Source organism: Patagioenas fasciata, chromosome 36, assembly GCF_037038585.1.
Source record: "Patagioenas fasciata isolate bPatFas1 chromosome 36, bPatFas1.hap1, whole genome shotgun sequence".
Classification (NCBI taxonomy): Eukaryota; Metazoa; Chordata; class Aves; order Columbiformes; family Columbidae; genus Patagioenas; species Patagioenas fasciata.
In genome coordinates this window covers 353,092-379,256 of record NC_092555.1, presented here as the reverse complement: position 1 = coordinate 379,256, position 26,165 = coordinate 353,092, and positions in this window count along the sequence as shown.

Sequence of the window (26,165 nt, the reverse complement as noted above, 5' to 3'; positions counted from 1 at the left end):
TCCTCTTTGTCCCCAGGGCCTATTGTGACATCCTGGGGACCCCCCTTTTCTCCAGGGCCCATTGTGACGTCCCAGGACCCCCTGTTGTTCCCCCGGCCCATTGTGAAATCCTGGAGACCCCCTCTTTTTCCCCAAGGCCCATTGTGACATCCCACGACCCCCCATTGTCCCCAGGCCCCATTATGCACATCCTGCGGTCCCCCTTTATCCCCCGTCCCCATTCTGACACTGTGGGGACCCCCGTTGTCCCCAGGACCCATTGTGACATCCTGGGGAGCCCCTTTGTCCCCAGGGCCTATTGTGACATCCCAGAATCCCCCATTGTCCCCAGGGCTCATTGTGACACCGTGGGGACCCCCCCTTTTTCTCCAGTGCCCATTGTGACATCCTGGGGACCCCCCTTTGTCTCCAGGGCCCATTGTGACGTTCAGGGGAACCCCCTTTGTCCCCAGGGCCCATTGTGACATCCCAGGACCCCCCATTGTACCCAGGGCCCATTGTGACATCCTGGGAACCCCCTTGTCCCCAGGGCCCATCGTGGCACCGTGGGGACCCTCCCCTTTTGCTCCAGTGCCAATTGTGACATCCTTGGGACCCCTCTTGTCCTCAGAGCCCATTGTGACATCCTGGGGAGCCCCCTTTGTCCCCAGGGCCCATTGTGACATCCCAGGACCCCCCATTTTCCCCAGGGCGCATTGTGACATCCTGGGGACCCCCTTTGTCCCCAGGGGCCATTGTGACATACCAGGACCCACCCTTGTCCCCAGAGTCCATTGTGACATCCTGGGCAGCCCCCTTTGTCCCCAGGCCCATTGTGACATCCTGGGGACCCTGTTGTCTCAAGGGCCCATTGTGACACCGTGGGGACCCCCTTTGTCACTGGGGCCCATTGTGGCATACCAGGACTCCACTTTGTCCCCAGGGCCCATTGTGACACCGTGGGGACCCCTTTGTCCCCAGGGCCCATTGTGACATCCTGGGGACCCCTTTGTCCCCAGGCACCATTGTGACAGGGCGGGACACCCCTTGTCTCCAAGGCCCATTGTGACATCATGGGGATCCCATTTGTGCCCAGGGCCCATTGTTACATCCTGGGGACCCCCTTTGTCCCTAGGGTTCATTGTGACATCCCAGGACCCCCATTGTCCCCAGGGCCCATTGTGAACAACCTGGGGACCCCCCTTTTTCTCCGGGCCCATTGTGGCGTCCCAGGATGCTTCGTTGTCCCCTGGGCCCATTGTGACATCCCGGGGACCCCTTTTGTATCCAGGGTCCATTGTGACATCCTGGGGCCTCCCTTTGTCCCCAGGGCCCATTGTGACATCGCAGGAGCCCCCATTGTCCCAAGGGCACATTGTTACATCCTGGGGACCCCCTTGTCCCCAGGGCCCATCGTGGCACCGTGGGGACCCCCCCTTTGTCTCCAGTGCCCATTGTGACATCCTTGGGACCCCCCTTGTCCCCAGGACGCATTGTGCACATCCTGTGGACCCCTCTTTGTCCCCAGGGCCTATTGTGACATCCTGGGGACCCCCTTTGTCCCCCGGGCCCATTGTGACATCCTGAAGACCCCCTTTGTCCCCAGGGCCTATTGTGACATCCCAGGACCCCCCCTTTTCTCCAGGGCCCATTGTGACATCCTGGGGACCCCCCTTTGTCTCCAGGGCCCATTGTGACGTTCAGGGGAACCCCCTTTGTCCCCAGGGCCCATTGTGACATCCCAGGACCCCCCATTGTACCCAGGGCCCATTGTGACATCCTGGGAACCCCCTTGTCCCCAGGGCCCATCGTGGCACCGTGGGGACCCTCCCCTTTTGCTCCAGTGCCAATTGTGACATCCTTGGGACCCCTCTTGTCCTCAGAGCCCATTGTGACATCCTGGGGAGCCCCCTTTGTCCCCAGGGCCCATTGTGACATCCCAGGACCCCCCATTTTCCCCAGGGCGCATTGTGACATCCTGGGGACCCCCTTTGTCCCCAGGGGCCATTGTGACATACCAGGACCCACCCTTGTCCCCAGAGTCCATTGTGACATCCTGGGCAGCCCCCTTTGTCCCCAGGCCCATTGTGACATCCTGGGGACCCTGTTGTCTCAAGGGCCCATTGTGACACCGTGGGGACCCCCTTTGTCACTGGGGCCCATTGTGGCATACCAGGACTCCACTTTGTCCCCAGGGCCCATTGTGACACCGTGGGGACCCCTTTGTCCCCAGGGCCCATTGTGACATCCTGGGGACCCCTTTGTCCCCAGGCACCATTGTGACAGGGCGGGACACCCCTTGTCTCCAAGGCCCATTGTGACATCATGGGGATCCCATTTGTGCCCAGGGCCCATTGTTACATCCTGGGGACCCCCTTTGTCCCTAGGGTTCATTTTGACATCCCAGGACCCCCATTGTCCCCAGGGCCCATTGTGAACAACCTGGGGACCCCCCTTTTTCTCCGGGCCCATTGTGGCGTCCCAGGATGCTTCGTTGTCCCCTGGGCCCATTGTGACATCCCGGGGACCCCTTTTGTATCCAGGGTCCATTGTGACATCCTGGGGCCTCCCTTTGTCCCCAGGGCCCATTGTGACATCGCAGGAGCCCCCATTGTCCCAAGGGCACATTGTTACATCCTGGGGACCCCCTTGTCCCCAGGGCCCATCGTGGCACCGTGGGGACCCCCCCTTTGTCTCCAGTGCCCATTGTGACATCCTTGGGACCCCCCTTGTCCCCAGGACCCATTGTGCACATCCTGTGGACCCCTCTTTGTCCCCAGGGCCTATTGTGACATCCTGGGGACCCCCTTTGTCCCCCGGGCCCATTGTGACATCCTGAAGACCCCCTTTGTCCCCAGGGCCTATTGTGACATCCCAGGACCCCCCCTTTTCTCCAGGGCCCATTGTGACGTCCCAGGACCCCCTATTGTCCCCAGAGCCCATTGTGACATCCCAGGACCCCCCATTGTCCCCAGGCCCCATTATACACATCCTGGGGTCCCCCTTTATCCCCAGGGCCATTGTGACACCATGGGGACCCCCTTTGTCCCCAGGGCCCATTGTGACGTCCCAGGATGCCCCATTGTCCCCTGGGCCCATTGTGAAATCATGGGGACCCCCTTTGTCCCCAGGGCCTATTGTGACATCCCAGGACCCCCCATTGTCCCCAGGGCCCATTGTGACACCGTGGAGACCCTCCTTGTCCTCAGGGCCCATTATGACATTCAGGGGACTCCTCTTGTCCCCAGGGACTATTGTGACATCCTGGGGACCCCCCTTTACTCCAGGGCCCATTGTGACACCGTGGAGACCCCATTTGTCACTGGGGCCCATTGTGACATCCCAGGACACCCCATTGTCCCCAGGGCCCACTGAGACATCCCGGCGACCACCCTTTGTCCCCAGGGCCCATTATGCACATTCAGGGGACACCCCTTTGTCCCCAAGGCCCATTGTGACATCCTGGGGAGACCCCATTGTCCCCAAGGCCCATTGTGGCACCATGGGGACCCCCTTTGTCCCCAGTGCCCATTGTGACATCTTAGGACCCCACTTTGTCCCCAGGGCCCATTGTGACATCCTGGGGACCACCTGTGTCCCCAGGGCCCATTGTGACATCCCAGGAGCCACCGTTGTCCCCAGGGCCCATTGTGACATCCTGGGGACCCCCTTGTCCCCAGTGTCCATTGTGGCATCCTGGGACCCCCGTTGTCCCCAGGGCCCATTCTGGCACCATGTGGACCCCCTTTTACCCGAGGGCCCATTATAACGTCCCAGGACCCCCCATTGTCCCCTGGGCCCATTGTGACATCCTGGGGTCCCCCTTTTGTCCCCTGGGCCCATTGTGACACCATGGGTACCCCCTTTGTCCCATGGGCCCATTGTGACATCCTGAAGACCCCCTTTGTCCCCAGGGCCTATTGTGACATCCCAGGACCCCCCCTTTTCTCCAGGGCCCATTGTGACGTCCCAGGACCCCCTATTGTCCCCAGAGCCCATTGTGACATCCCAGGACCCCCCATTGTCCCCAGGCCCCATTATACACATCCTGGGGTCCCCCTTTATCCCCAGGGCCATTGTGACACCATGGGGACCCCCTTTGTCCCCAGGGCCCATTGTGACGTCCCAGGATGCCCCATTGTCCCCTGGGCCCATTGTGAAATCATGGGGACCCCCTTTGTCCCCAGGGCCTATTGTGACATCCCAGGACCCCCCATTGTCCCCAGGGCCCATTGTGACACCGTGGAGACCCTCCTTGTCCTCAGGGCCCATTATGACATTCAGGGGACTCCTCTTTGTCCCCAGGGCCTATTGTGACATCCTGGGGATCCCCCTTTACTCCAGGGCCCATTGTGACGTCCCAGGACCCCCTATTGTTCCCAGGGCCCATTGTGACATTCTGGGGACCCCAAATGTCCCCAGGGCCCGTTGTGACATCCTGGGGACCCCCTTTGTCCCCAGGGCCTATTGTGACATCCTGGGGAGTACCCTTTATCCCCAGGGACCATTGTGACACTGTGGGGATCTCCTTTGTCCCCAGGGACCATTGTGACACTGTGGGGACCCCCTTTGTCCCCAGGGCCCATTGTGACATCCTGGGGACCCCCCTTGTCCCCAGGGCCCATTGTGAAATCCGGGGAACCCCCTGGTCTCCAGGGCCCATAGTGGTACCGTGGGGACTCGTCCTGTCACTTGGGTCCATTGTGACACCATGGGGACCCCGCCTTTGTCCCCAGTACCCATTGTGACATCCTGGGGACCCCTTTGTCCCCGGGGCCCATTGTGACATCCTGGGGACCCCCCTTTGTCCCCAAGGCCCATTGTGACACGGTGGGGACCCCACTTCTTTCCAGGACCCATTGTGGCATTCTGGGGACTTCCTTTGTCCCCAGGGCCCATTGTGACATCCTGGAGACCCCCTTTATCCCCAGAGCTCGTTGTCGCACCATGGGGACCCCCTTTGTCACTGGGGCCCATTGTGACATCCCAGGACCCCCCATTGTCCCCAGGGCCCATTGTGACACCGTGGGGACCCCGCCTTTTCCCCAGGGCCCATTGTGACGTCTCAGGACCCCCTTTGTCCCCAGGGCCCACTGTGGCACCATGGGGACCCCCTTTGTCCTCTGGGCCCATTGTGACATTCCAGGACCCCACTTTGTCCCCAGGGCCCATTGTGACAATTAAGGTACCCCCTTTGTCCCCAGGGCCCATTTTGACATCCCAGGACCCCACTTTGTCCCCAGTGCTGATTGTGAAATTCTGGGGACCCCCCTTGTCCTCAGGGCTCATTGTGACAGCCGAGGACCTTACTTTGTCCCCAGGGCCCATTGTGACATCCCAGGACCCCCCACTGTCTCCAGTGCCCATTGTGACATCATGGGGACCACCCTTTTTCCCCAGGGCTCATTGTGACGTCCCAGGACCCCTCGTTGTCCCCAGGCCCCATCGTGACATCCTGGGGACCCCCCTTGTCTCCAGGGCCCATAGTGGCACTGTGGGGACTCATCACTTGGGCCCATTGTGACATCCTGGAGACCCCCCTTTATCCCCAGGGCCCATTGTGACACCGTGGAGACCCCATTTGTCACTGGGGCCCATTGTGACATCCCAGGACACCCCATTGTCCCCAGGGCCCACTGAGACATCCCGGCGACCACCCTTTGTCCCCAGGGCCCATTATGCACATTCAGGGGACACCCCTTTGTCCCCAAGGCCCATTGTGACATCCTGGGGAGACCCCATTGTCCCCAAGGCCCATTGTGGCACCATGGGGACCCCCTTTGTCCCCAGTGCCCATTGTGACATCTTAGGACCCCACTTTGTCCCCAGGGCCCATTGTGACATCCTGGGGACCACCTGTGTCCCCAGGGCCCATTGTGACATCCCAGGAGCCACCGTTGTCCCCAGGGCCCATTGTGCCATCCTGGGGACCACCTGTGTCCCCAGGGCCCATTGTGACATCAGGAGCCACCGTTGTCCCCAGGGCCCATTGTGCCATCCTGGGGACCCCCTTGTCCCCAGTGTCCATTGTGGCATCCATGTGGACCCCCGTTGTCCCCAGGGCCCATTGTGGCACCATGTGGACCCCCTTTTTCCCGAGGGCCCATTATAACGTCCCAGGACCCCCCATTGTCCCCTGGGCCCATTGTGACATCCTGGGGTCCCCCTTTTGTCCCCTGGGCCCATTGTGACACTGTGGGGATCTCCTTTGTCCCCAGGGACCATTGTGACACTGTGGGGACCCCCTTTGTCCCCAGGGCCCATTGTGACATCCTGGGGAATCCCTTTGTCTCCAGGGCCCATTGTGACGTCCCAGGACCCTGCTTTGTCCCCGGGGCCCATTGTGACATCCTGGGGAACCGCTTTGTCCCCAGGACCCATTGTGACGTCCCAGGACCCCCCTTGTCCCCAGGGCTCATTGTGATGTCCCAGGATCCCCATTGTCCCCAGAGCCCATTGTGATGTCCTGGGAACCCCCTTTGACCCCAGGGTCCATTGTGACACCATGGGGACCCCCTCTTGTCCCCAGGGCCCATCGTGGCACCGTGGGGACCCCCTTGTCACTGGGGACCCATTGTGACACTATGGGGACCCCCCTTTGTGCCCAGGGCCCATTGTAACATCCTGGGGACCCCCTTGCCTCCAGGGCCCCTTGTGACATCAAAGGATCACCCTTTGTCCCCAGGACCCATTGTGACATCCCAGGACCCAACTTACTCTCCAGGGCCCATTGTGGCACCATGAGGACCCCCTTTGTCACTGGTGCCCATTGTGACATCCCAGGACCCCCAATTGTCTGCAGAGCCCATTGTGACACTATAGGGACCCCCCTTGTCACTGAGGACCCATTGTGACACCATGGGCACCTCCCCTTGTCGTCAGAGCCCATCGTGACATCCCAAAACCCCCAATTGTCTCCAGGGCCCATTGTGACATCCTGGGGACCTCCCTTTCTCCCCAGGGCCCATTGTGACGTTCCAGGAACCCCCATTGTCCTCAGGGCCCATTGTGACATTCAGGGGACCCCCTTTGTCTTCAGGGCCCATTGTGACACCATGGAGACCCCATTTGTCACTCGGGCCCATTGTGACATCCTAGGACCCCCCATTGTCCCCAAGGCCCATTGCGACATCCTGGGGACCCCCCTTTGTCCTCAGGGCCCATTGTGACATTCAGGGCACCCCTCTTTGTCCCCAGGGTCCATTCTGATACCATGGGAACCACTTTGTCCCCAGGGCCCACTGTGACATCCTGGGGACGCCCTTTGTCCCCAGGGCCCATTTTGACACCATGTGCACCCCCCTTTGTGCCCAGGGCCGATTGTGACATCCTGGGGACCCTCTTTGTCCCCAGGGCCCATTGTGACATCCTGGGGACACCCCATTGTCTCCAGGGCCCATTGTGAACATCCTGCGGACCCCCTTGTCCCCAGGGCCCATCGTGGCACCGTGGGGACCCCCCGTTGTCCCCAGGGCCTATAGTGACACCGTGGGTACCCCCTTTGTCCCCAGTGCCCATTGTGACATCCTGGGGACCCCCCTTGTCCCCAGGGCTTATTGTGACATCCTGGGGACCGCCTTTGTCCCCAGGGCCCATTGTGACATCCCAGGACCCCAAGTTGTCCCCAGGGACCATTGTGACACCGTGGGGACCCCCTTTGTCCTCAGGGCCCGTTGTGAACATCCTGGGGACCCCCTTGTCCACACGACCCATCGTGGCACCGTGGGGACCCCCGTTGTCCCCAGGGCCTATAGTGACACCGTGGGTACCCCCTTTATCCCATGAGCCCATTGTGACATCCTGGGGACCCCCTTGTCCCCAGGGCCCATTGTGACACCATGGGGATCGCCTTTGTCCCCGTGGCCCATTGTGACATCCCAGGACCCCGCGTTGTCCCCAGGGCCCATTCTGACATCCTGGGGACCCCCCTTGTCCCCAGGGCTTATTGTGACATCCTGGGGACCCCTTTGTCCCAGGGGCACATTGTGGCACCATGGGGACCCCTTTTATCCCCAGGGCCACTTGTGACATCCTGGGGACCCCCTTTGTCCCAGGGGCACATTGTGGCACCACGGGGACCCCCTTTGTCACCGGGGCCCATTGTGACATCCCAGGACCCGAAGTTGTCCCCAGGGCCCATTGTGACACCATGGGTACCCCCTTTGTCCCATGGGCCCATTGTGACATCCTGGGGACCCCCTTGTCGCCAGGGCCCATCATGGCACCGTGGGGACCCCCCTTTGTCCCCAGTGCCCATTGTGACATCCTGGGGACCCCCCTTGTCCCCATGGCTTATTGTGACACCCTGGGACCGCCTTTGTCCCCAGGGCCCATTGTGATGTCCCAGGACCCCCCATTGTCCCCAGGGACCATTGTGACATCCTGGGGACCCCCTTTGTCCCAAGACCCCATTGTGACATCCTGGGGACCCCGCCTTGTCCCCAAAGCCCATTGTGACATCCTGGGGACCCTCTTTGTCCCCAGGGCCCATTGTGGCACCATGGGGACACCCTTTGTCACTGGGGCCAGTTGTGACATCCCAGGACCCCACTTTGTCCCCAGGGCTTATTGTGATACCATGGGGACCCCCCTTGTCCCCAGGGCCCATTGTGACATTCAGGGGGACTCCTCTTTGTCCCCAGGGCCTATTGTGTCATCCTGGGGATCTCCCCTTGTCTCTAGGGCCCATTGTGAGACTGTGGAAGACCCCCTTTGTCCCCAAGTCCCATTGTGACGTCCCAGGACGCCTCGTTGTCCCCAGGACCCATTGTGACTCCATGGGAACCCCCCCTTGTCCCCAGGGCCCATTGTGACATCCTGGGGTCCCCCTTTGTCCCCAGTGCTCATTGTGAAATCCTGGGGACCCACTTTGTCCCCAGGGCCCATTGTGGCACCATGGGGAGCGCCTTTGTCACTGGGGACCATTGTGACATTCCAGGATTTTACTTTGTCCCCGGGGCCCATTGTGACATCCTGGGGATCCCCCTTTGTCGCCAGGGCCCACTGTGACACCGTGGGCACCCTCTTTGTCCCATGGGCCCATTGTGACCTTCAAGGGACCCCCCATTGTCCCCAGGGCCCATTGTGACATCCTGGGTACCCCCTTTGTCCCCAAGACCCATTGTGACATCCTAGTACCCCCCGCAGTCCCCAGGGCCCATTGTGACATCCTGGGGATCCCTTTGGCCCCAGGGCCCATTGTGACAGGGCGGGGATCCCCCTTGTCCCCAGGGCCCATTGTGAAACCGTGGGGACCCTCTTGTCCCCAGGGCCCATTGTGGCACCGTGGAGACCCCCCCTTTGTCTCCAGTGCCCATTGTGACATCCTGGGGACCCCCTTTGTCCCCAGTGCTCATTGTGACAGGGTGGGTCCCCCCTTGTACCCAGGGCCCGTTGTGACATCCTGGGGACCCCCTTTGTCCCCAGGGCCTATTGTGACATCCTGGGGAGTACCCTTTATCCCCAGGGCCCATTGTGACATCCCGGGGACCCCTTTTGTCCCCAGGGTCCATTGTGACATCCTGGAGCCTCCCTTTGTCCCCAGGGCCCATTGTGACATCGCAGGAGCCCCCATTGTCCCAAGGGCACATTGTTACATCCTGGGGACCCCCTTGTCCCCAGGGCCCATCGTGGCACCGTGGGGACCCCCCCTTTGTCTCCAGTGCTTATTGTGACATCCTTGGGACCCCCCTTGTCCCCAGGACCCGTTGTGACATCTTGGGGACCCCTATGTCACCAGAGCCCATTGTGATATCCTGGGGAGCCCCCTTTGTCCCCAGGGCCCATTGTGCACATCCTGTGGACCCCTCTTTGTCCCCAGGGCCCATTGTGCACATCCTGTGGACCCCTCTTTGTCCCCAGGGCCCATTGTGATATCCTGGGGAGCCCTCTTTTTCCCCAGGGCCTATTGTGACATCCTGGGGACCCCCTTTGTCCCCCGGGCCCATTGTGACATCCTGAAGACCCCCTTTGTCCCCAGGGCCTATTGTGACATGCCAGGACCCCCCCTTTTCTCCAGGGCCCATTGTGACGTCCCAGGACCCCCTATTGTCCCCAGAGCCCATTGTGACATCCCAGGACCCCCCATTGTCCCCAGGCCCCATTATACACATCCTGGGGTCCCCCTTTATCCCCAGGGCCATTGTGACACCATGGGGACCCCCTTTGTCCCCAGGGCCCATTGTGACGTCCCAGGATGCCCCATTGTCCCCTGGGCCCATTGTGAAATCATGGGGACCCCCTTTGTCCCCAGGGCCTATTGTGACATCCCAGGACCCCACATTGTCCCCAGGGCCCATTGTGACACCGTGGAGACCCTCCTTGTCCTCAGGGCCCATTATGACATTCAGGGGACTCCTCTTTGTCCCCAGGGACTATTGTGACATCCTGGGGACCCCCCTTTACTCCAGGGCCCATTGTGACACCGTGGAGACCACATTTGTCACTGGGGCCCATTGTGACATCCCAGGACACCCCATTGTCCCCAGGGCCCACTGAGACATCCCGGCGACCACCCTTTGTCCCCAGGGCCCATTATGCACATTCAGGGGACACCCCTTTGTCCCCAAGGCCCATTGTGACATCCTGGGGAGACCCCATTGTCCCCAAGGCCCATTGTGGCACCATGGGGACCCCCTTTTTCCCGAGGGCCCATTGTGACACTGTGGGGATTTCCTTTGTCCCCAGGGACCATTGTGACACTGTAGGGACCCCCTTTGTCCCCAGGGCCCATTGTGACATCCTGGGGAATCCCTTTGTCTCCAGGGCCCATTGTGACGTCCCAGGACCCTGCTTTGTCCCCGGGGCCCATTGTGACATCCTGGGGAACCGCTTTGTCCCCAGGACCCATTGTGACGTCCCAGGACCCCCCCTTGTCCCCAGGGCTCATTGTGATGTCCCAGGATCCCCATTGTCCCCAGAGCCCATTGTGATGTCCTGGGAACCCCCTTTGACCCCAGGGTCCATTGTGACACCATGGGGACCCCCTCTTGTCCCCAGGGACCATCGTGGCACCGTGGGGACCCTCTTGTCACTGGGGACCCATTGTGACACTATGGGGACCCCCCTTTGTGCCCAGGGCCCATTGTAACATCCTGGGGACCCCCTTGCCTCCAGGGCCCCTTGTGACATCAAAGGATCACCCTTTGTCCCCAGGACCCATTGTGACATCCCAGGACCCCACTTACTCCCCAGGGCCCATTGTGGCACCATGAGGACCCCCTTTGTCACTGGTGCCCATTGTGACATCCCAGGACCCCCCATTGTCTGCAGAGCCCATTGTGACACTATAGGGACCCCCCTTGTCACTGAGGACCCATTGTGACACCATGGGCACCTCCCCTTGTCGTCAGAGCCCATCGTGACATCCCAAAACCCCCAATTGTCTCCAGGGCCCATTGTGACTTCCTGGGGACCTCCCTTTCTCCCCAGGGCCCATTGTGACGTTCCAGGAACCCCCATTGTCCTCAGGGCCCATTGTGACATTCAGGGGACCCCCTTTGTCTTCAGGGCCCATTGTGACACCATGGAGACCCCATTTGTCACTCGGGCCCATTGTGACATCCTAGGACCCCCCATTGTCCCCAAGGCCCATTGCGACATCCTGGGGACCCCCCTTTGTCCTCAGGGCCCATTGTGACATTCAGGGCACCCCTCTTTGTCCCCAGGGCCCATTCTGATACCATGGGGACCACTTTGTCCCCAGGGCCCACTGTGACATCCTGGGGACGCCCTTTGTCCCCAGGGCCCATTTTGACACCATGTGCACCCCCCTTTGTGCCCAGGGCCGATTGTGACATCCTGGGGACCCTCTTTGTCCCCAGGGCCCATTGTGACATCCTGGGGACACCCCATTGTCTCCAGGGCCCATTGTGAACATCCTGGGGACCCCCTTGTCCCCAGGGCCCATCGTGGCACCGTGGGGACCCCCCGTTGTCCCCAGGGCCTATAGTGACACCGTGGGTACCCCCTTTGTCCCCAGTGCCCATTGTGACATCCTGGGGACCCCCCTTGTCCCCAGGGCTTATTGTGACATCCTGGGGACTGCCTTTGTCCCCAGGGCCCATTGTGACATACCAGGACCCCAAGTTGTCCCCAGGGACCATTGTGACACCGTGGGGACCCCCTTTGTCCTCAGGGCCCGTTGTGAACATCCTGGGGACCCCCTTGTCCACACGACCCATTGTGGCACCATGGGGACCCCCCGTTGTCCCCAGGGCCTATAGTGACACCGTGGGTACCCCCTTTATCCCATGAGCCCATTGTGACATCCTGGGGACCCCCTTGTCCCCAGGGCCCATTGTGACACCATGGGGATCGCCTTTGTCCCCGTGGCCCATTGTGACATCCCAGGACCCCGCATTGTCCCCAGGGCCCATTCTGACATCCTGGGGACCCCCCTTGTCCCCAGGGCTTATTGTGACATCCTGGGGACCCCTTTGTCCCAGGGGCACATTGTGGCACCATGGGGACCCTCTTTATCCCCAGGGCCACTTGTGACATCCTGGGGACCCCCCTTGTCCCCAGTGCCCATTATGACATTCTGGGGACCCCCTTTGTCCCAGGGGCACATTGTGGCACCACGGGGACCCCCTTTGTCACCGGGGCCCATTGTGACATCCCAGGACCCCAAGTTGTCCCCAGGGCCCATTCTGACATCCTGGGGACCCCCCTTGTCCCCAGGGCTTATTGTGACATCCTGGGGACCCCTTTGTCCCAGGGGCACATTGTGGCACCACGGGGACCCCCTTTGTTCCATGGGCCCATTGTGACATCCTGAAGACCCCCTTTGTCCCCAGGGCCTATTGTGACATGCCAGGACCCCCCCTTTTCTCCAGGGCCCATTGTGACGTCCCAGGACCCCCTATTGTCCCCAGAGCCCATTGTGACATCCCAGGACCCCCCATTGTCCCCAGGCCCCATTATACACATCCTGGGGTCCCCCTTTATCCCCAGGGCCATTGTGACACCATGGGGACCCCCTTTGTCCCCAGGGCCCATTGTGACGTCCCAGGATGCCCCATTGTCCCCTGGGCCCATTGTGAAATCATGGGGACCCCCTTTGTCCCCAGGGCCTATTGTGACATCCCAGGACCCCCCATTGTCCCCAGGGCCCATTGTGACACCGTGGAGACCCTCCTTGTCCTCAGGGCCCATTATGACATTCAGGGGACTCCTCTTTGTCCCCAGGGCCTATTGTGACATCCTGGGGACCCCCCTTTACTCCAGGGCCCATTGTGACGTCCCAGGACCCCCTATTGTTCCCAGGGCCCATTGTGACATTCTGGGGACCCCAAATGTCCCCAGGGCCCGTTGTGACATCCTGGGGACCCCCTTTGTCCCCAGGGCCTATTGTGACATCCTGGGGAGTACCCTTTATCCCCAGGGCCCATTGTGACATCCTGGGGACCCCCTTTGTCCCTAGGGTTCATTGTGACATCCCAGGACCCCTCGTTGTCCCCAGTGCCCATTGTGACATTCTGGGGACCCGCCTTGTCCCCAGGGCCCATTGTGAAATCCGGGGAACCCCCTGGTCTCCAGGGCCCATAGTGGTACCGTGGGGACTCGTCCTGTCACTTGGGTCCATTGTGACACCATGGGGACCCCGCCTTTGTCCCCAGTACCCATTGTGACATCCTGGGGACCCCTTTGTCCCCGGGGCCCATTGTGACATCCTGGGGACCCCCCTTTGTCCCCAAGGCCCATTGTGACACGGTGGGGACCCCACTTCTTTCCAGGACCCATTGTGGCATTCTGGGGACTTCCTTTGTCCCCAGGGCCCATTGTGACATCCTGGAGACCCCCTTTATCCCCAGAGCTCGTTGTCGCACCATGGGGACCCCCTTTGTCACTGGGGCCCATTGTGACATCCCAGGACCCCCCATTGTCCCCAGGGCCCATTGTGACACCGTGGGGACCCCGCCTTTTCCCCAGGGCCCATTGTGACGTCTCAGGACCCCCTTTGTCCCCAGGGCCCACTGTGGCACCATGGGGACCCCCTTTGTCCTCTGGGCCCATTGTGACATTCCAGGACCCCACTTTGTCCCCAGGGCCCATTGTGACAATTAAGGGACCCCCCTTGTCCCCAGGGCCCATTGTGACAATTAAGGGACCCCCTTTGTCCCCAGGGCCCATTTTGACATCCCAGGACCCCACTTTGTCCCCAGTGCTCATTGTGAAATTCTGGGGACCCCCCTTGTCCTCAGGGCTCATTGTGACAGCCGAGGACCTTACTTTGTCCCCAGGGCCCATTGTGACATCCCAGGACCCCCCACTGTCTCCAGTGCCCATTGTGACATCATGGGGACCACCCTTTTTCCCCAGGGCTCATTGTGACGTCCCAGGACCCCTCGTTGTCCCCAGGCCCCATCGTGACATCCTGGGGACCCCCCTTGTCTCCAGGGCCCATAGTGGCACTGTGGGGACTCATCACTTGGGCCCATTGTGACATCCTGGAGACCCCCCTTTATCCCCAGGGCCCATTGTGACACCGTGGAGACCCCATTTGTCACTGGGGCCCATTGTGACATCCCAGGACACCCCATTGTCCCCAGGGCCCACTGAGACATCCCGGCGACCACCCTTTGTCCCCAGGGCCCATTATGCACATTCAGGGGACACCCCTTTGTCCCCAAGGCCCATTGTGACATCCTGGGGAGACCCCATTGTCCCCAAGGCCCATTGTGGCACCATGGGGACCTCCTTTGTCCCCAGGGCCCATTGTGACATCTTAGGACCCCACTTTGTCCCCAGGGCCCATTGTGACATCAGGAGCCACCGTTGTCCCCAGGGCCCATTGTGACATCCTGGGGACCCCCTTGTCCCCAGTGTCCATTGTGGCATCCATGTGGACCCCCTTTTTCCCGAGGGCCCATTATAACGTCCCAGGACCCCCCATTGTCCCCTGGGCCCATTGTGACACTGTGGGGATCTCCTTTGTCCCCTGGGCCCATTGTGACACTGTGGGGACCCCCTTTGTCCCCAGGGCCCATTGTGACATCCTGGGGAATCCCTTTGTCTCCAGGGCCCATTGTGACGTCCCAGGACCCTGCTTTGTCCCCGGGGCCCATTGTGACATCCTGGGGAACCGCTTTGTCCCCAGGACCCATTGTGACGTCCCAGGACCCCCCCTTGTCCCCAGGGCTCATTGTGATGTCCCAGGATCCCCATTGTCCCCAGAGCCCATTGTGATGTCCTGGGAACCCCCTTTGACCCCAGGGTCCATTGTGACACCATGGGGACCCCCTCTTGTCCCCAGGGCCCATCGTGGCACCGTGGGGACCCCCTTGTCACTGGGGACCCATTGTGACACTATGGGGACCCCCCTTTGTGCCCAGGGCCCATTGTAACATCCTGGGGACCCCCTTGCCTCCAGGGCCCCTTGTGACATCAAAGGATCACCCTTTGTCCCCAGGACCCATTGTGACATCCCAGGACCCCACTTACTCCCCAGGGCCCATTGTGGCACCATGAGGACCCCCTTTGTCACTGGTGCCCATTGTGACATCCCAGGACCCCCCATTGTCTGCAGAGCCCATTGTGACACTATAGGGACCCCCCTTGTCACTGAGGACCCATTGTGACACCATGGGCACCTCCCCTTGTCGTCAGAGCCCATCGTGACATCCCAAAACCCCCAATTGTCTCCAGGGCCCATTGTGACTTCCTGGGGACCTCCCTTTCTCCCCAGGGCCCATTGTGACGTTCCAGGAACCCCCATTGTCCTCAGGGCCCATTGTGACATTCAGGGGACCCCCTTTGTCTTCAGGGCCCATTGTGACACCATGGAGACCCCATTTGTCACTCGGGCCCATTGTGACATCCTAGGACCCCCCATTGTCCCCAAGGCCCATTGCGACATCCTGGGGACCCCCCTTTGTCCTCAGGGCCCATTGTGACATTCAGGGCACCCCTCTTTGTCCCCAGGGCCCATTCTGATACCATGGGGACCACTTTGTCCCCAGGGCCCACTGTGACATCCTGGGGACGCCCTTTGTCCCCAGGGCCCATTTTGACACCATGTGCACCCCCCTTTGTGCCCAGGGCCGATTGTGACATCCTGGGGACCCTCTTTGTCCCCAGGGCCCATTGTGACATCCTGGGGACACCCCATTGTCTCCAGGGCCCATTGTGAACATCCTGGGGACCCCCTTGTCCCCAGGGCCCATCGTGGCACCGTGGGGACCCCCCGTTGTCCCCAGGGCCTATAGTGACACCGTGGGTACCCCCTTTGTCCCCAGTGCCCATTGTGACATCCTGGGGACCCCCCTTGTCCCCAGGGCTTATTGTGACATCCTGGGGACTGCCTTTGTCCCCAGGGCCCATTGTGACATCCCAGGACCCCAAGTTGTCCCCAGGGACCATTGTGACACCGTGGGGACCCCCTTTGTCCTCAGGGCCCGTTGTGAACATCCTGGGGACACCCTTGTCCACACGACCCATTGTGGCACCGTGGGGACCCCCCGTTGTCCCCAGGGCCTATAGTGACACCGTGGGTACCCCCTTTATCCCATGAGCCCATTGTGACATCCTGGGGACCCCCTTGTCCCCAGGGCCCATTGTGACACCATGGGGATCGCCTTTGTCCCCGTGGCCCATTGTGACATCCCAGGACCCCGCATTGTCCCCAGGGCCCATTCTGACATCCTGGGGACCCCCCTTGTCCCCAGGGCTTATTGTGACATCCTGGGGACCCCTTTGTCCCAGGGGCACATTGTGGCACCATGGGGACCCTCTTTATCCCCAGGGCCACTTGTGACATCCTGGGGACCCCCCTTGTCCCCAGTGCCCATTATGACATTCTGGGGACCCCCTTTGTCCCAGGGGCACATTGTGGCACCACGGGGACCCCCTTTGTCACCGGGGCCCATTGTGACATCCCAGGACCCCAAGTTGTCCCCAGGGCCCATTCTGACATCCTGGGGACCCCCCTTGTCCCCAGGGCTTATTGTGACATCCTGGGGACCCCTTTGTCCCAGGGGCACATTGTGGCACCATGGGGACCCCCTTTATCCCCAGGGCCACTTGTGACATCCTGGGGACCCCCCTTGTCCCCAGTGCCCATTATGACATTCTGGGGACCCCCTTTGTCCCAGGGGCACATTGTGGCACCACGGGGACCCCCTTTGTTCCATGGGCCCATTGTGACATCCTGAAGACCCCCTTTGTCCCCAGGGCCTATTGTGAACATGCCAGGACCCCCCCTTTTCTCCAGGGCCCATTGTGACGTCCCAGGACCCCCTATTGTCCCCAGAGCCCATTGTGACATCCCAGGACCCCCCATTGTCCCCAGGCCCCATTATACACATCCTGGGGTCCCCCTTTATCCCCAGGGCCATTGTGACACCATGGGGACCCCCTTTGTCCCCAGGGCCCATTGTGACGTCCCAGGATGCCCAATTGTCCCCTGGGCCCATTGTGAAATCATGGGGACCCCCTTTGTCCCCAGGGCCTATTGTGACATCCCAGGACCCCCCATTGTCCCCAGGGCCCATTGTGACACCGTGGAGACCCTCCTTGTCCTCAGGGCCCATTATGACATTCAGGGGACTCCTCTTTGTCCCCAGGGCCTATTGTGACATCCTGGGGACCCCCCTTTACTCCAGGGCCCATTGTGACGTCCCAGGACCCCCTATTGTTCCCAGGGCCCATTGTGACATTCTGGGGACCCCAAATGTCCCCAGGGCCCGTTGTGACATCCTGGGGACCCCCTTTGTCCCCAGGGCCTATTGTGACATCCTGGGGAGTACCCTTTATCCCCAGGGCCCATTGTGACATCCTGGGGACCCCCTTTGTCCCTAGGGTTCATTGTGACATCCCAGGACCCCTCGTTGTCCCCAGTGCCCATTGTGACATCCTGGGGACCCGCCTTGTCCCCAGGGCCCATTGTGAAATCCGGGGAACCCCCTGGTCTCCAGGGCCCATAGTGGTACCGTGGGGACTCGTCCTGTCACTTGGGTCCATTGTGACACCATGGGGACCCCGCCTTTGTCCCCAGTACCCATTGTGACATCCTGGGGACCCCTTTGTCCCCGGGGCCCATTGTGACATCCTGGGGACCCCCCTTTGTCCCCAAGGCCCATTGTGACACGGTGGGGACCCCACTTCTTTCCAGGACCCATTGTGGCATTCTGGGGACTTCCTTTGTCCCCAGGGCCCATTGTGACATCCTGGAGACCCCCTTTATCCCCAGAGCTCGTTGTCGCACCATGGGGACCCCCTTTGTCACTGGGGCCCATTGTGACATCCCAGGACCCCCCATTGTCCCCAGGGCCCATTGTGACACCGTGGGGACCCCGCCTTTTCCCCAGGGCCCATTGTGACGTCTCAGGACCCCCTTTGTCCCCAGGGCCCACTGTGGCACCATGGGGACCCCCTTTGTCCTCTGGGCCCATTGTGACATTCCAGGACCCCACTTTGTCCCCAGGGTCCATTGTGACACCGTGGGGACCCCCCTTGTCCCCAGGGCCCATTGTGACAATTAAGGGACCCCCTTTGTCCCCAGGGCCCATTTTGACATCCCAGGACCCCACTTTGTCCCCAGTGCTCATTGTGAAATTCTGGGGACCCCCCTTGTCCTCAGGGCTCATTGTGACAGCCGAGGACCTTACTTTGTCCCCAGGGCCCATTGTGACATCCCAGGACCCCCCACTGTCTCCAGTGCCCATTGTGACATCATGGGGACCACCCTTTTTCCCCAGGGCTCATTGTGACGTCCCAGGACCCCTCGTTGTCCCCAGGCCCCATCGTGACATCCTGGGGACCCCCCTTGTCTCCAGGGCCCATAGTGGCACTGTGGGGACTCATCACTTGGGCCCATTGTGACATCCTGGAGACCCCCCTTTATCCCCAGGGCCCATTGTGACACCGTGGAGACCCCATTTGTCACTGGGGCCCATTGTGACATCCCAGGACACCCCATTGTCCCCAGGGCCCACTGAGACATCCCGGCGACCACCCTTTGTCCCCAGGGCCCATTATGCACATTCAGGGGACACCCCTTTGTCCCCAAGGCCCATTGTGACATCCTGGGGAGACCCCATTGTCCCCAAGGCCCATTGTGGCACCATGGGGACCTCCTTTGTCCCCAGGGCCCATTGTGACATCTTAGGACCCCACTTTGTCCCCAGGGCCCATTGTGACATCAGGAGCCACCGTTGTCCCCAGGGCCCATTGTGACATCCTGGGGACCCCCTTGTCCCCAGTGTCCATTGTGGCATCCATGTGGACCCCCTTTTTCCCGAGGGCCCATTATAACGTCCCAGGACCCCCCATTGTCCCCTGGGCCCATTGTGACACTGTGGGGATCTCCTTTGTCCCCTGGGCCCATTGTGACACTGTGGGGACCCCCTTTGTCCCCAGGGCCCATTGTGACATCCTGGGGAATCCCTTTGTCTCCAGGGCCCATTGTGACGTCCCAGGACCCTGCTTTGTCCCCGGGGCCCATTGTGACATCCTGGGGAACCGCTTTGTCCCCAGGACCCATTGTGACGTCCCAGGACCCCCCCTTGTCCCCAGGGCTCATTGTGATGTCCCAGGATCCCCATTGTCCCCAGAGCCCATTGTGATGTCCTGGGAACCCCCTTTGACCCCAGGGTCCATTGTGACACCATGGGGACCCCCTCTTGTCCCCAGGGCCCATCGTGGCACCGTGGGGACCCCCTTGTCACTGGGGACCCATTGTGACACTATGGGGACCCCCCTTTGTGCCCAGGGCCCATTGTAACATCCTGGGGACCCCCTTGCCTCCAGGGCCCCTTGTGACATCAAAGGATCACCCTTTGTCCCCAGGACCCATTGTGACATCCCAGGACCCCACTTACTCCCCAGGGCCCATTGTGGCACCATGAGGACCCCCTTTGTCACTGGTGCCCATTGTGACATCCCAGGACCCCCCATTGTCTGCAGAGCCCATTGTGACACTATAGGGACCCCCCTTGTCACTGAGGACCCATTGTGACACCATGGGCACCTCCCCTTGTCGTCAGAGCCCATCGTGACATCCCAAAACCCCCAATTGTCTCCAGGGCCCATTGTGACTTCCTGGGGACCTCCCTTTCTCCCCAGGGCCCATTGTGACGTTCCAGGAACCCCCATTGTCCTCAGGGCCCATTGTGACATTCAGGGGACCCCCTTTGTCTTCAGGGCCCATTGTGACACCATGGAGACCCCATTTGTCACTCGGGCCCATTGTGACATCCTAGGACCCCCCATTGTCCCCAAGGCCCATTGCGACATCCTGGGGACCCCCCTTTGTCCTCAGGGCCCATTGTGACATTCAGGGCACCCCTCTTTGTCCCCAGGGCCCATTCTGATACCATGGGGACCACTTTGTCCCCAGGGCCCACTGTGACATCCTGGGGACGCCCTTTGTCCCCAGGGCCCATTTTGACACCATGTGCACCCCCCTTTGTGCCCAGGGCCGATTGTGACATCCTGGGGACCCTCTTTGTCCCCAGGGCCCATTGTGACATCCTGGGGACACCCCATTGTCTCCAGGGCCCATTGTGAACATCCTGGGGACCCCCTTGTCCCCAGGGCCCATCGTGGCACCGTGGGGACCCCCCGTTGTCCCCAGGGCCTATAGTGACACCGTGGGTACCCCCTTTGTCCCCAGTGCCCATTGTGACATCCTGGGGACCCCCCTTGTCCCCAGGGCTTATTGTGACATCCTGGGGACTGCCTTTGTCCCCAGGGCCCATTGTGACATCCCAGGACCCCAAGTTGTCCCCAGGGACCATTGTGACACCGTGGGGACCCCCTTTGTCCTCAGGGCCCGTTGTGAACATCCTGGGGACACCCTTGTCCACACGACCCATTGTGGCACCGTGGGGACCCCCCGTTGTCCCCAGGGCCTATAGTGACACCGTGGGTACCCCCTTTATCCCATGAGCCCATTGTGACATCCTGGGGACCCCCTTGTCCCCAGGGCCCATTGTGACACCATGGGGATCGCCTTTGTCCCCGTGGCCCATTGTGACATCCCAGGACCCCGCATTGTCCCCAGGGCCCATTCTGACATCCTGGGGACCCCCCTTGTCCCCAGGGCTTATTGTGACATCCTGGGGACCCCTTTGTCCCAGGGGCACATTGTGGCACCATGGGGACCCTCTTTATCCCCAGGGCCACTTGTGACATCCTGGGGACCCCCCTTGTCCCCAGTGCCCATTATGACATTCTGGGGACCCCCTTTGTCCCAGGGGCACATTGTGGCACCACGGGGACCCCCTTTGTCACCGGGGCCCATTGTGACATCCCAGGACCCCAAGTTGTCCCCAGGGCCCATTCTGACATCCTGGGGACCCCCCTTGTCCCCAGGGCTTATTGTGACATCCTGGGGACCCCTTTGTCCCAGGGGCACATTGTGGCACCATGGGGACCCCCTTTATCCCCAGGGCCACTTGTGACATCCTGGGGACCCCCCTTGTCCCCAGTGCCCATTATGACATTCTGGGGACCCCCTTTGTCCCAGGGGCACATTGTGGCACCACGGGGACCCCCTTTGTTCCATGGGCCCATTGTGACATCCTGAAGACCCCCTTTGTCCCCAGGGCCTATTGTGAACATGCCAGGACCCCCCCTTTTCTCCAGGGCCCATTGTGACGTCCCAGGACCCCCTATTGTCCCCAGAGCCCATTGTGACATCCCAGGACCCCCCATTGTCCCCAGGCCCCATTATACACATCCTGGGGTCCCCCTTTATCCCCAGGGCCATTGTGACACCATGGGGACCCCCTTTGTCCCCAGGGCCCATTGTGACGTCCCAGGATGCCCAATTGTCCCCTGGGCCCATTGTGAAATCATGGGGACCCCCTTTGTCCCCAGGGCCTATTGTGACATCCCAGGACCCCCCATTGTCCCCAGGGCCCATTGTGACACCGTGGAGACCCTCCTTGTCCTCAGGGCCCATTATGACATTCAGGGGACTCCTCTTTGTCCCCAGGGCCTATTGTGACATCCTGGGGACCCCCCTTTACTCCAGGGCCCATTGTGACGTCCCAGGACCCCCTATTGTTCCCAGGGCCCATTGTGACATTCTGGGGACCCCAAATGTCCCCAGGGCCCGTTGTGACATCCTGGGGACCCCCTTTGTCCCCAGGGCCTATTGTGACATCCTGGGGAGTACCCTTTATCCCCAGGGCCCATTGTGACATCCTGGGGACCCCCTTTGTCCCTAGGGTTCATTGTGACATCCCAGGACCCCTCGTTGTCCCCAGTGCCCATTGTGACATCCTGGGGACCCGCCTTGTCCCCAGGGCCCATTGTGAAATCCGGGGAACCCCCTGGTCTCCAGGGCCCATAGTGGTACCGTGGGGACTCGTCCTGTCACTTGGGTCCATTGTGACACCATGGGGACCCCGCCTTTGTCCCCAGTACCCATTGTGACATCCTGGGGACCCCTTTGTCCCCGGGGCCCATTGTGACATCCTGGGGACCCCCCTTTGTCCCCAAGGCCCATTGTGACACGGTGGGGACCCCACTTCTTTCCAGGACCCATTGTGGCATTCTGGGGACTTCCTTTGTCCCCAGGGCCCATTGTGACATCCTGGAGACCCCCTTTATCCCCAGAGCTCGTTGTCGCACCATGGGGACCCCCTTTGTCACTGGGGCCCATTGTGACATCCCAGGACCCCCCATTGTCCCCAGGGCCCATTGTGACACCGTGGGGACCCCGCCTTTTCCCCAGGGCCCATTGTGACGTCTCAGGACCCCCTTTGTCCCCAGGGCCCACTGTGGCACCATGGGGACCCCCTTTGTCCTCTGGGCCCATTGTGACATTCCAGGACCCCACTTTGTCCCCAGGGTCCATTGTGACACCGTGGGGACCCCCCTTGTCCCCAGGGCCCATTGTGACAATTAAGGGACCCCCTTTGTCCCCAGGGCCCATTTTGACATCCCAGGACCCCACTTTGTCCCCAGTGCTCATTGTGAAATTCTGGGGACCCCCCTTGTCCTCAGGGCTCATTGTGACATCCCAGGACCCCCCACTGTCTCCAGTGCCCATTGTGACATCATGGGGACCACCCTTTTTCCCCAGGGCTCATTGTGACGTCCCAGGACCCCTCGTTGTCCCCAGGCCCCATCGTGACATCCTGGGGACCCCCCTTGTCTCCAGGGCCCATAGTGGCACTGTGGGGACTCATCACTTGGGCCCATTGTGACATCCTGGAGACCCCCCTTTATCCCCAGGGCCCATTGTGACACCGTGGAGACCCCATTTGTCACTGGGGCCCATTGTGACATCCCAGGACACCCCATTGTCCCCAGGGCCCACTGAGACATCCCGGCGACCACCCTTTGTCCCCAGGGCCCATTATGCACATTCAGGGGACACCCCTTTGTCCCCAAGGCCCATTGTGACATCCTGGGGAGACCCCATTGTCCCCAAGGCCCATTGTGGCACCATGGGGACCCCCTTTGTCCCCAGTGCCCATTGTGACATCTTAGGACCCCACTTTGTCCCCAGGGCCCATTGTGACATCCTGGGGACCACCTGTGTCCCCAGGGCCCATTGTGACATCAGGAGCCACCGTTTTCCCCAGGGCCCATTGTGACATCCTGGGGACCCCCTTGTCCCCAGTGTCCATTGTGGCATCCATGTGGACCCCCGTTGTCCCCAGGGCCCATTGTGGCACCATGTGGACCCCCTTTTTCCCGAGGGCCCATTATAACGTCCCAGGACCCCCCATTGTCCCCTGGGCCCATTGTGACATCCTGGGGTCCCCCTTTTGTCCCCTGGGCCCATTGTGACACTGTGGAGATCTCCTTTGTCCCCAGGGACCATTGTGACACTGTGGGGACCCCCTTTGTCCCCAGGGCCCATTGTGACATCCTGGGGAATCCCTTTGTCTCCAGGGCCCATTGTGACGTCCCAGGACCCTGCTTTGTCCCCGGGGCCCATTGTGACATCCTGGGGAACCGCTTTGTCCCCAGGACCCATTGTGACGTCCCAGGACCCCCCCTTGTCCCCAGGGCTCATTGTGATGTCCCAGGATCCCCATTGTCCCCAGAGCCCATTGTGATGTCCTGGGAACCCCCTTTGACCCCAGGGTCCATTGTGACACCATGGGGACCCCCTCTTGTCCCCAGGGACCATCGTGGCACCGTGGGGACCCCCTTGTCACTGGGGACCCATTGTGACACTATGGGGACCCCCCTTTGTGCCCAGGGCCCATTGTAACATCCTGGGGACCCCCTTGCCTCCAGGGCCCCTTGTGACATCAAAGGATCACCCTTTGTCCCCAGGACCCATTGTGACATCCCAGGACCCCACTTACTCCCCAGGGCCCATTGTGGCACCATGAGGACCCCCTTTGTCACTGGTGCCCATTGTGACATCCCAGGACCCTCCATTGTCTGCAGAGCCCATTGTGACACTATAGGGACCCCCCTTGTCACTGAGGACCCATTGTGACACCATGGGCACCTCCCCTTGTCGTCAGAGCCCATCGTGACATCCCAAAACCCCCTATTGTCTCCAGGGCCCATTGTGACATCCTGGGGACCTCCCTTTCTCCCCAGGGCCCATTGTGACGTTCCAGGAACCCCCATTGTCCTCAGGGCCCATTGTGACATTCGGGGGACCCCCTTAGTCTTCAGGGCCCATTGTGACACCATGGAGACCCCATTTGTCACTCGGGCCCATTGTGACTCCTAGGACCCCCCATTGTCCCCAAGGCCCATTGCGACATCCTGGGGACCCTCCTTTGTCCTCAGGGCTTATTGTGACATCCTGGGGACCGCCTTTGTCCCCAGGGCCCATTGTGACATCCCAGGACCCCAAGTTGTCCCCAGGGACCATTGTGACACCGTGGGGACCCCCTTTGTCCTCAGGGCCCGTTGTGAACATCCTGGGGACCCCCTTGTCCACACGACCCATCGTGGCACCGTGGGGACCCCCCGTTGTCCCCAGGGCCTATAGTGACACCGTGGGTACCCCCTTTATCCCATGAGCCCATTGTGACATCCTGGGGACCCCCTTGTCCCCAGGGCCCATTGTGACACCATGGGGATCGCCTTTGTCCCCGTGGCCCATTGTGACATCCCAGGACCCCGCGTTGTCCCCAGGGCCCATTCTGACATCCCAGGACCCCCCGTTGTCCCCAGGGCCCATTGTGACACCATGGGTACCCCCTTTGTCCCATGGGCCCATTGTGACATTCTGGGGACCCCCTTGTCGCCAGGGCCCATCATGGCACCGTGGGGACCCACCTTTGTCCCCAGTGCCCATTGTGACATCCTGGGGACCCCCCTTGTCCTCATGGCTTATTGTGACACCCTGGGACCCCCTTTGTCCCCAGGGACCATTGTGACATCCTGGGGACCCCGCCTTGTCCCCAAAGCCCATTGTGACATCCTGGGGACCCTCTTTGTCCCCAGGGCCCATTGTGGCACCATGGGGACACCCTTTGTCACTGGGGCCAATTGTGACATCCCAGGACCCCACTTTGTCCCCAGGGCTTATTGTGATACCATGGGGACCCCCCTTGTCCCCAGGGCCCATTGTGACATTCAGGGGGACTCCTCTTTGTCCCCAGGGCCTATTGTGTCATCCTGGGGATCTCCCCTTGTCTCTAGGGCCCATTGTGAGACTGTGGAAGACCCCCTTTGTCCCCAAGTCCCATTGTGACGTCCCAGGACGCCTCGTTGTCCCCAGGACCCATTGTGACTCCATGGGAACCCCCCCTTGTCCCCAGGGCCCATTGTGACATCATGGGACCCCCCTTTGTCCCCAGTGCTCATTGTGAAATCCTGGGGACCCACTTTGTCCCCAGGGCCCATTGTGGCACCATGGGGAGCGCCTTTGTCACTGGGGACCATTGTGACATTCCAGGATTTTACTTTGTCCCCGGGGCCCATTGTGACATCCTGGGGATCCCCCTTTGTCGCCAGGGCCCACTGTGACACCATGGGCACCGTCTTTGTCCCATGGGCCCATTGTGACCTTCAAGGGACCCCCCATTGTCCCCAGGGCCCATTGTGACATCCTGGGTACCCCCTTTGTCCCCAAGACCCATTGTGACATCCTAGTACCCCCCGCAGTCCCCAGGGTCCATTGTGACATCCTGGGGATCCCCGTTGTCCCCAGGGCCCATTGTGAAACCGTGGGGACCCTCTTGTCCCCAGGGCCCATCGTGGCACCGTGGAGACCCCCCCTTTGTCTCCAGTGCCCATTGTGACATCCTGGG